Source organism: Hylobates moloch, unplaced genomic scaffold, assembly GCF_009828535.3.
Source record: "Hylobates moloch isolate HMO894 unplaced genomic scaffold, HMol_V3 SCAFFOLD_6, whole genome shotgun sequence".
NCBI lineage: Eukaryota > Metazoa > Chordata > Mammalia > Primates > Hylobatidae > Hylobates > Hylobates moloch.
In genome coordinates, this window is record NW_026652281.1 from 1,016,868 (window position 1) to 1,025,984 (window position 9,117).

Sequence of the window (9,117 nt, forward strand, 5' to 3'; positions counted from 1 at the left end):
CGGGGATGCCTGAACCCCACATATCCGATGTGTTTTTGATCTAACAGCAGAGGCAGCTCCTGGAGGACTCCCGGGGGCGGAGCGTCCACAGTGTGGATTCGCTGGACAAACGGAGGATCCTGTCCCGGCGGACAGGGCGAGAGGCGTCAGAGTTCATCAAGCTGTGCATAATTTAAAACTTACGAATGGTTTAGTTTTAGAATTTTCCATTTAATGTTTTTGGAGCTCTGTTGACCATGGATAACTGAAACTGGAGGAAAAGGGGAACCCTGGGCCGGGCGCGGTGGCTCACGCCCGTCATCCCAGCACCGCGGGGCGCAGTGGCTCACGCCCGTCATCCCAGCACCGTGGGGCGCGGTGGCTCACGCCCGTCATCCCAGCACCGTGGGGCGCGGTGGCTCACGCCCGTCATCCCAGCACCGTGGGGCGCGGTGGCTCACGCCCGTCATCCCAGCACTGTGGGAGGCCGAGGCAGGCGGATCACCTGAGGTCAGGAGTTCGAAACCCTCCTGGCCAAGGTGGAAAAACCCTGTCTCTACTAAAAGTAAAAAAAAATTAGCCAGGCGTGGTCGTGGGCGCCTGTGATCCCAGCTACTCGGGAGGCTGAGGCAGGAAAATCACTTGAACCCAGGAGGCCGAGATTGCATCACTGCACTCCAGCCTGGGCAACAGAGCAAGACTCTGTCTCAAAACAAACAAACAAACAAAAAACTCAAACAAACAAAACAAACCCCGGCTAAGCGGGGATGTCTGTATTTTCCTATTTCTTTTTCAGACCTTCAGGTCCTTGGAGATGCTGTCAGAGCTTCCTGGCAGCGTTGACCAAGCTGCCCCTCCCTTCCTGACAACCTTGGCCTCAGCGCTCACTCTCTGGGCTCATCCTGCTGCGGGGTAACCAGGAGAGCCCCAGGGGCAGGTGCCAGCCTTCAGGAGGAGCTCTGCCTCCTCTGTTCCAAAATCGGGGGAGGGTCCTTCCTACCAAGGGTGCCAGTCTTTTCATCCAGGGCTCCTGGGGTCTCTGAAAATGCTGGAGATTTCGGTGAAGGCCCAGAGGGGGCTCGATCTGACCTGCAGGGTCATGGGGCTCAGAAAATGCAGAGGCATCCCCCGCCCTGCCCCGGCATAGGATTGGCTGAGTCATCCTGCCTTCAGCCTGGTCCACACATGACAGGTCCACACGTGACAGGTCCACACGTGACAGGCCCACAGATGACAGGCCCACACGTGAAAAGTTCACACATGACAGGTCCACACTTGACTGGTGCATGTATGACAGGTCCACACATGACAGGTCCACACACAACAGGTTCACATCTGACAGGTCCTCACGTGACAGGTCCACACACGACTGGTGCATGCATGAGTCATTCATGATATGGCTCATCCATGACATGACTAGGCCGTGTCAGTTCAGCTCCCTACGGAATTTTGCTGACTGCTGACTTCCAAGGCCGTGGCGCCTGCTCCCTGCGACGTGGCTGCTGTGCGGATTCCTGCACACACACTGCTCAGGAAAGGCAGCACAGGGTCTCGTGAGCATACAGAGTCTGTCTTGGGAAGAAAAACGTAGGTTTTCTGGGAGGGAAATAGGTGGGTGTAGTAGTTTCCGGCATGCGCCATGACCAAGTGCCACACGTGGGTGTGGAAATGGGGCTGCCGTTCTCCACAGCAGCAGCTCTCATACCCGCTGGCATCCTGCAACTCGATTCAGGCCCGTCACCACCCGTGTGAAAGTTCTCAGCGTGTCACACCCTCTCTAAATAGGAGCTGGAGGCCACGAAGGAGGGGTCCGCACATGTGAAGCGTGCCTGTGAGAAGAACCAGGTGAAGGCCGGGTGCGGCGGCTCACGCCTGTTATCCCAGCACTTCGGGAGGCTGAGGCAAATGGATTGCTTGAGCCCTGCACTTCGAGACCAGCCTGGGTTGGTCCAGGTTGAGACCCTGTCCCTATAAAAAATTTTAAAAATTAGCTGGGCGTGGTGGTGCCCACCTGTAGTCCCAGCTACTCAGAAGGCTAAGGTAGGAGGATTGCTTAAGCCCAGGAGGCAGAGGCTGCAGTGACCTGAGATCCTTCCGCTGCACTGAAGCCGGGATGACAGAGTGAGACTCTGTATCTCAAAAAAAAAAAAAACAACTATGCAAGAGATCGCTCGGGGCCACATTACTCCAGGTAACTGCCCTGCACAAAGGCAGCTGCCTGACACCTTAACAGCCAGGGAAGGCCGCTCCCGATGCACCTGGCCGTGCAGGACGCGGCTCTGCTATGCCTCTGAGCCAGCCTGCGCCAGCATTGTCCTGCACCTCACCTCCTGCTTTGGGAAGGCCTGAGGCTAGAAGGACACCCATCGAAAGCCACCACAGTCAGGCTTGGCGCGGGGCAGAGGCTGCGGTGAGGGTCACGACTTCAGCTAACTTGGGGGGGGCCACACGGAGCCTTGGGCTCTGTGCTTCGCCTGCTTTTCTTACTCGTCCTCCCAGCAGCCCTGCGAGCTCAGAAGCCTCAGGGCCTCCACTTCCAGGAGAGGAAATGAAGATCCGGGTGCCAGGTTGCCCGGCCCAGGCTCCCGGTGTGACAGATGTCAGTTATCGTCTATGATAGTGACAGGGACCACTCTCACCCACCAGCACCCACCCCTGGGCCAAGCACCCAGTCACTTGCAGGTGCAGCTCTCCTAGGTGCCCGGTGACGTGGGGAAACAAATTCAGGGAGATTTGCGGCCTTGGGGGGGCCCCAGCAGGTGGCCAGGAGGCTGGTGCGTGGAGGGGAGCTGTGCCCGGCTCGGGACTGGGCCACCTGCCATCGGTGTAGGGACAGGGGCCACTCCTCCCTCTCCCTGGCTCCCCATGAAACCAGCCCCTGGGAACACCTCTGATCCTTGTGTTTTTATTTAAACGCTCCCCAGAGCACATTTGTCTCGAGTACAAGGGGCATCTGGATTCAATCAAAACGACAGCTGGGCAGTCTCGCCCCAGCCATTCCAGAGTGGGCGTGGAGCCAGCCAGTCTGCGTGCAGCAAGGCCATCCTGGTACCCCCTCCCCAGGTCCTGCTGGGCCCTCGGTGCCTCGGTGTCCCTTCCTACACGGCTCCCCACTGTCCCCGAGGAGCCAGCCAGCCCCCAGCACCTCCCGTCCTCGTAGACTGCAGAGTACGAGAGAAGAAGCGCGTAGAGACAGCTCGGGCCAGCAACAGTTGAGACTGATGGTGCGTGAGTGAGAGAGAACAATAAACCCGAAGTGAGGTCTTTTCCAAGACAGCACTGGGCTTAGGGATTTACACAACATGACCCCATTCAACGCCACGAGCCCATAAACAGGGGCCCTGACTTCCCTGCTTTACAGCTGAGGAAAGTGGAATGGGCAGGTCAGGGTGTGGGGACCCCAGCTGGGAGCTCTTCTCCTGCCGGCCCAGGAGGTAGGAAGGGAGCAGAGCCAGGAACAGTGCAGCAGAGCCCAGGACACCCGTGGGGTCCAGAGTCAGGAAAGGAACCGGGAGGGGGCGGCAGAGGTGCGGAGGGGAGATGGGTGTTGAGGCTTGGGCTCACTTGCTCTGTGATCTCCAGGAAGGCCCCTGGCCTCACTGAAGCTGAGTTTACTCATCTGTAAAATGGGATGAATGTTGGCACCAACCGCATAGGGCAGAAGGATCAAATGAGATGGTCGGGAGAGACGCAGGCCCCGTGCAGCCAACGCCGTGTCTGTCTTTCCTCTGCCTCTCGCGGAGGCTGGCTTGGCCGACTGGAGAAGAGAAGCTGGGGAGAGCAGTCGGACCCAGTGCTCACCCGGCTGACACGACATCCAGGAGCATTTCCCGGAGGACACAGGCTATCTGGCTCCTGTCCCATTTGTGGGGACGAGTAAGCAATGTGGGGGTGGCTCTGCCCAGAGCGAGCGCTGGCCTGGAAGCCCGCGCCCCGAGGCTGGTTCCCGATGGTTCTGCCTTCCCAAGAGCGGCCGTTCCTACCCGGCCGGTTCCCCTGCGGAAGCTCCTAGTGGACACCCGAAGCCTCTGCCACACCCCTCAGTCACAGCCCCCGAGACCGGGTAGGTTTGCCTCTGAGCTGGGCGGGTGCCCCAGGAGGGCAGACCTGGACTCCGCTGGCAGAGGAGAAGAGACGTGGTGTTAGGTGGGCAACCAGTGGTGCCACAGCAGGCACGCAGCATCTTATCCAGAAAAACAAACTGAGTCAGAGTGGGGGGCAGCATAACTCAAATCCAGGCTTTTCACCCCAAGTCCAGAATTTTTCTGCTTTGAGGCAGAGGGAGCAGGCGAGGCAAGGGCGCTAGTAGGGGGCGAGGGCGGCAGGAGGTGAGGGTGGTGTTGGGGGGTGAGGGCGGTGGCGGGGGTGAGGGCGGCGGTGGAGGGGTGAGGGCGGCAGCAGGGGTTGAGGGCGGTGGCAGGGGGTGAGGGCGGCGGTGGAGGGGTGAGGGCGGCAGCAGGGGTTGAGGGTGGCGGCAGAGGGGTGAGGGTGGCGGTGGGGGTGGTGACGGCGGCGGGGGTGGTGAGGGTGGTGGTTGGGGGTGAGGGCGGCAGTCGGGGCTGAGGGCGGTGGTGGTGGAGGTGAGGGCGGTGGGGGTGGTGAGGGCGGCGGTCGGGGGTGAGGGCAGCGGTCGGGGGTGAGGGCGCTGGTGGAGGGCAAGGGCGGTGGTGGGGGTGAGGGTGGCAGTGGGGGGGTGAGGGCACTGGTGGAGGGCAAGGGCGGCGGTGGGGGATGCAGGGGTGGGGGTGAGGGCCGTGCCCCTTGCTGCACCGAGGGACCCTGGCACACCTTGGAGGGATCCCCCTCCCACCAGCCAGCAGCACCCCTAGGCTGCCTGGCTGTCCCTGCTTGAGTCCTGTAGACTCCGGCCTATCAGGGGCCACACGTGGCTCTGCTCAGCCCGGGGGACGAGCTCATGGTAGACAGGGAGGGGTATGGGCGAAGACACCCCTAAACTGCCTGCATGGGGAGTCAGCCTAGCTGGTGGGTGGGATGTCTGGCTGGCAGACATGGGCTGCAGGCAGGCCCCACTGCTGCAGCTGGAGTTCAGGCTCCCCAGAGCCAGATTCCAGTTGTTGAGAGTCACCCCCTGAGACCTTGCTCCATTCCCAGGCAGACCCTCCCACCTTGGCCCACTTATAGATGCCCTTCAAGGTACAGCTTAAATCTCGCCTCCTGCCTCAGACAGCTCGGGGTGCTATGAGAAAGGACCACAGGCTTGAGGGCTTATACACAACAGACCTCTCTATCTCACAGTTCTGGAGGCTGGAGTCCAAGATCAAGGTGCTGGCATGGTTAGGTTCTGGTGAGGGCCCCTTTCCAAGCTGCAGATGGCCACCTTCTCACTATGTCCTCACATGACGAAAAGACGGCTGGTAGCTCTCTCAGTTCCCTTTCATGAGGGGAGCAGCCTCATTCACAAGGGTCCACCCTCATGAGTTAATCACCTACCAAAGGCCCCACCTAATACCATCACTCTAGGGATAAGGATTTCAATATATGAATTTGGGGAGGACAGAAACATTCAGTCCACTGCACTTCCTGCATAATTCCAACTCCTCCCAGTGGGGTTGCACCCTGTGCTCTGAACTCAGCCTCCTCCCCCAATTTCATGAGATACTTTGTGAAGCAGCATGGCTTTATGGAGCAGGACAGTGCAGCAGCTATTGACATGGGCTCTGGACATGGGCTCCAACCAGAATCTGTAGCCCTGAGTCCCTGCTCTGCCACTTACTGACTGTGTGGTCTTAAGCAAGTTACTTTCTCCCTGCTTCACTGTCCTCACTCGCAAAATGGACACAGTCATTGGCTTATTGTGAGAATTAAATGAGTTAATATATATAAACTGTCAAGAACAACGCCACCACAATCATCGTCATCACCATCACCATCATCATCATCACCATCATCATTGCCATCATTATCACTACCAACACCATCATCACCATCACCACTGCAATCATTGCTATCATCATCATCATCACCGCCATCACCATCACACCATCATCATCACCATCACCACCATCATCATCATTCACCATCACCATCATCACCATCACCATCATCACCATTATCATCATCACCATCCCCGTCACCATCATCACCATCACCATCATCACCATCACCATCGTCACCCATTATCATCATTGTCACCATCACCGCCATCATCATCACCACCACCATCACCATCATCACCATCCAGGCTGAATTTCCAGCTCCTTCTCTACTAGCTGCATGGCTTCAGGTGGGCTACTAAACCTTTCAGTATCTCGGTCTCCTCTGTGAGTGGAGGTAACAATGCTTCCACTCCCAGGTACCTCTGAGGATGAATGTGGCTAACCTGTGCCCCAAAACGACAGTGCATGTGGGTAGTCACTTCCTTGCACCAAGAACATGCGCAGAGGGTCACCTCATTTGGTCTTCTCAAGGACCTGGGGGGTGGAAGTATTCCTATCCCTATTTGACAGATGGGGAAACAGGCTTGGGTAATGCAGGATTCTGCCAAGGCCTCAGGGAGGTCAGTGGAGGAGCTCGGAGAATGCCCAGAACCACCTGTGGCTGGACTCTGTGTCCCTTCCTGACTCTCTTCTTGTCGGACCCACCCCCTCCATCAGCAATTTTCACTTCCAAGCGCGCAGCAGAGCCCCTGGGGAGCTGCAGCAATGCGGATGGGATGGGTCTGGCTGGAGCTTGGCTCCAGAACCTCCCCCAGCTTCCCAGGGCCGCTGAGCGAGCTGAGTTGAGACAGAGGCCACAGACCCCTCTCACGGCCTCCTGTGGTGCCTGGCACTGGGGAACAGTCATGACTAGCTAGAGCCTGGGCCAGTGGTTCCTGTGTGGGAAGGGGTCCTGACAGCACAGCAGGGGAAAGGGGGTAAGGGCTGCAGTGGGTCCTGCTGAAGTCCAGCCTCCAGCCCTGGGGAGGGGGTGGCTCCCTCAGGAGCCCCCAGGCAGGCGGATTAGGGGCAGGGCTGCTGGCACTGGGCCCAGCTGCTCTGGGCAATATGTTTCGCAAGCAAGAGTCCGGGAACAGGACATGTGAGCTGGTGCACAGACGTGACGCACACCGGGATGGGTACCCTGGGCAGCTGGGGTTGCTGGGCGTGGCACTGCTGTGGTGTCACAGGTGTGGCCCAGACAGCCCCCCAGGGATCCCCCAGTGGCTCTTCCCTCCCCCACATCTTGTTTTAGCCACAACACTCACCGGGTGACCTCTCTGCAAAACACTAGAAAAGATTCTCAGTGAATGAGCCTCCCCGGGCCACCCTTTCTCCATGTCCTCACTGCCTGTGTTACCTCCACTCTACAGAAGAGGACACTGAGGCTCAGAGAGGTCCAGCAGCTTGCCCAGGGCCGCACAGCAAGCCCGCATCAGGACAGGGCCGGTCTCTGCTACTGGTGTGTCTGTCCAGAACTCGGGCAGCCACATAACATGGCTCTGCAAATGTTTCTGGAAAGTGGCGATGAGGCAGCAGATCTGTGTCCACGTTGCATGTAGTGGGAGGAGAATGGCCACAGGTCTTGGGGCCAGGCCGGGCTGTGCCCGCTCCTGAGTGTGAACCCACTCCGGCTCCCCACCGCCTCCCCTCCCGGATTCACGGTGAATTCCACAAACATTTCCTGCTCACCTCAGTGACAAGCGCCTCGAAAGAAAATGACACAGGGGCTTAGGTGGGCAGGGACAGCAATCCACAGCAATCCTGCGGAGGCAGAAGCCAGGTGCGAGTGGCTCCCTGAAAGGCAGGCCTGGAGAGGCAATTCCGGAGGAGCTTCCAGCTGACGGGGAAGCCCTGGCCTGTCTGGAGACAGCTCACGGCCCGTCCAGCCAGGGTCGGGGGGCCAGGAGGGACACGGCTCACAGCCCTTCCAGCCAGGATCAGAGGGACCAGGAGGGACCACCCCACACTGAATGCGGGCTGACTGGAACACTCTGAGAGGATGGGGCGGGGGCCGCTGCTTTGCACCGGTGTCCGGAGGGCCTGCCCGGCTGCTCAGTCAGGACACCACGGTGCTTAGCCCCTCAGCCGCATCGGGGCCGAGGCTGCAACTCTCCTTCCCAACATGTATTTCACAGATCGCCAGGCCTGGGAGAAGTCCCGAGAAAAACAGTGTTCCGTGTCGGGTGGTTCGGGGAACACCAAACGCTGTAACCTCCCCTCCTGCCCCCTTGAGGGGTCCGTCATGTGTGTGGACGAGTCCCATGGACGGAAACCTGTCACTGTGTTTGACCCAGACTCCTGGATGCGTCTGACTTGAGCCCTTTGTGTACACCACAGACTGAGGCAGTGGAGGCCGCCAAGCTCTTGGCTCCAGGGCCCCCTCACTCCGTCCCCCTCTTGCCTCCCCTGTGGCCCCTCTGGACCCGGCTCTCCCTCTCCCTGCAAGCCACCCATGCTCATCACCGTCCCAGAACTGCTCACCACCCTCCCAAAACCGTGTGCCGAGGCCCCTGCTGAGCCAATGCTCTGCGGCGGCTGCCATCCTGAAATGCTTAATACTTCTTAAAGAAGGGCCCACATTCTCATTGTCTTCGTCTTTTTTTGTTGTTTTGTTTTGTTTGTTTGAGACTGGATCTCACTGTGTCACTCAGGCTGGAGTGCAATGGCATGATCTTGGCTCACTGCAACCTCTGACCCCCAGGCTCAAGCGATTCTCCCACCTCAGCCTCCCGAGTAGCCGGGATTATAGACGATCCACCACGCCTGGCTATTTTTTTGTATTTTTAGTAGAGACGGGGTTTCACTATGTTGCCCAGGCTGGTCTTGAACTCCTGACCTCGTGATCCTCCCGCCTCGGCCTTCAGAGGTGCTGGGATGACAGATGCTCCACCACGTGCCGGCACGTTTTCATTTTCTACGGGTCCTGCAGATGACATAGCTGACCCTGCCTCTGTGCCTCGGTTTCCTGTCCTGAAAAGCGGAGGGGTTAGTAACAAGGACAGCTGCCTCTCAGGGTGCTGAGTGAAGACTCACGGAGTGCTGAGAACAGGGGCCCTCGCCACCATACCCTACCTAGGGCAGCCACGCCCCCAAGAGTTCTCAGGGTAACGCGGAAGCCCACGTGGAAACCTATCCCTCGGGCCGCCAAACGCTCCCTCTGATTGGCCACAGAATCAACGCTCCCTCTGATTGGCCACAG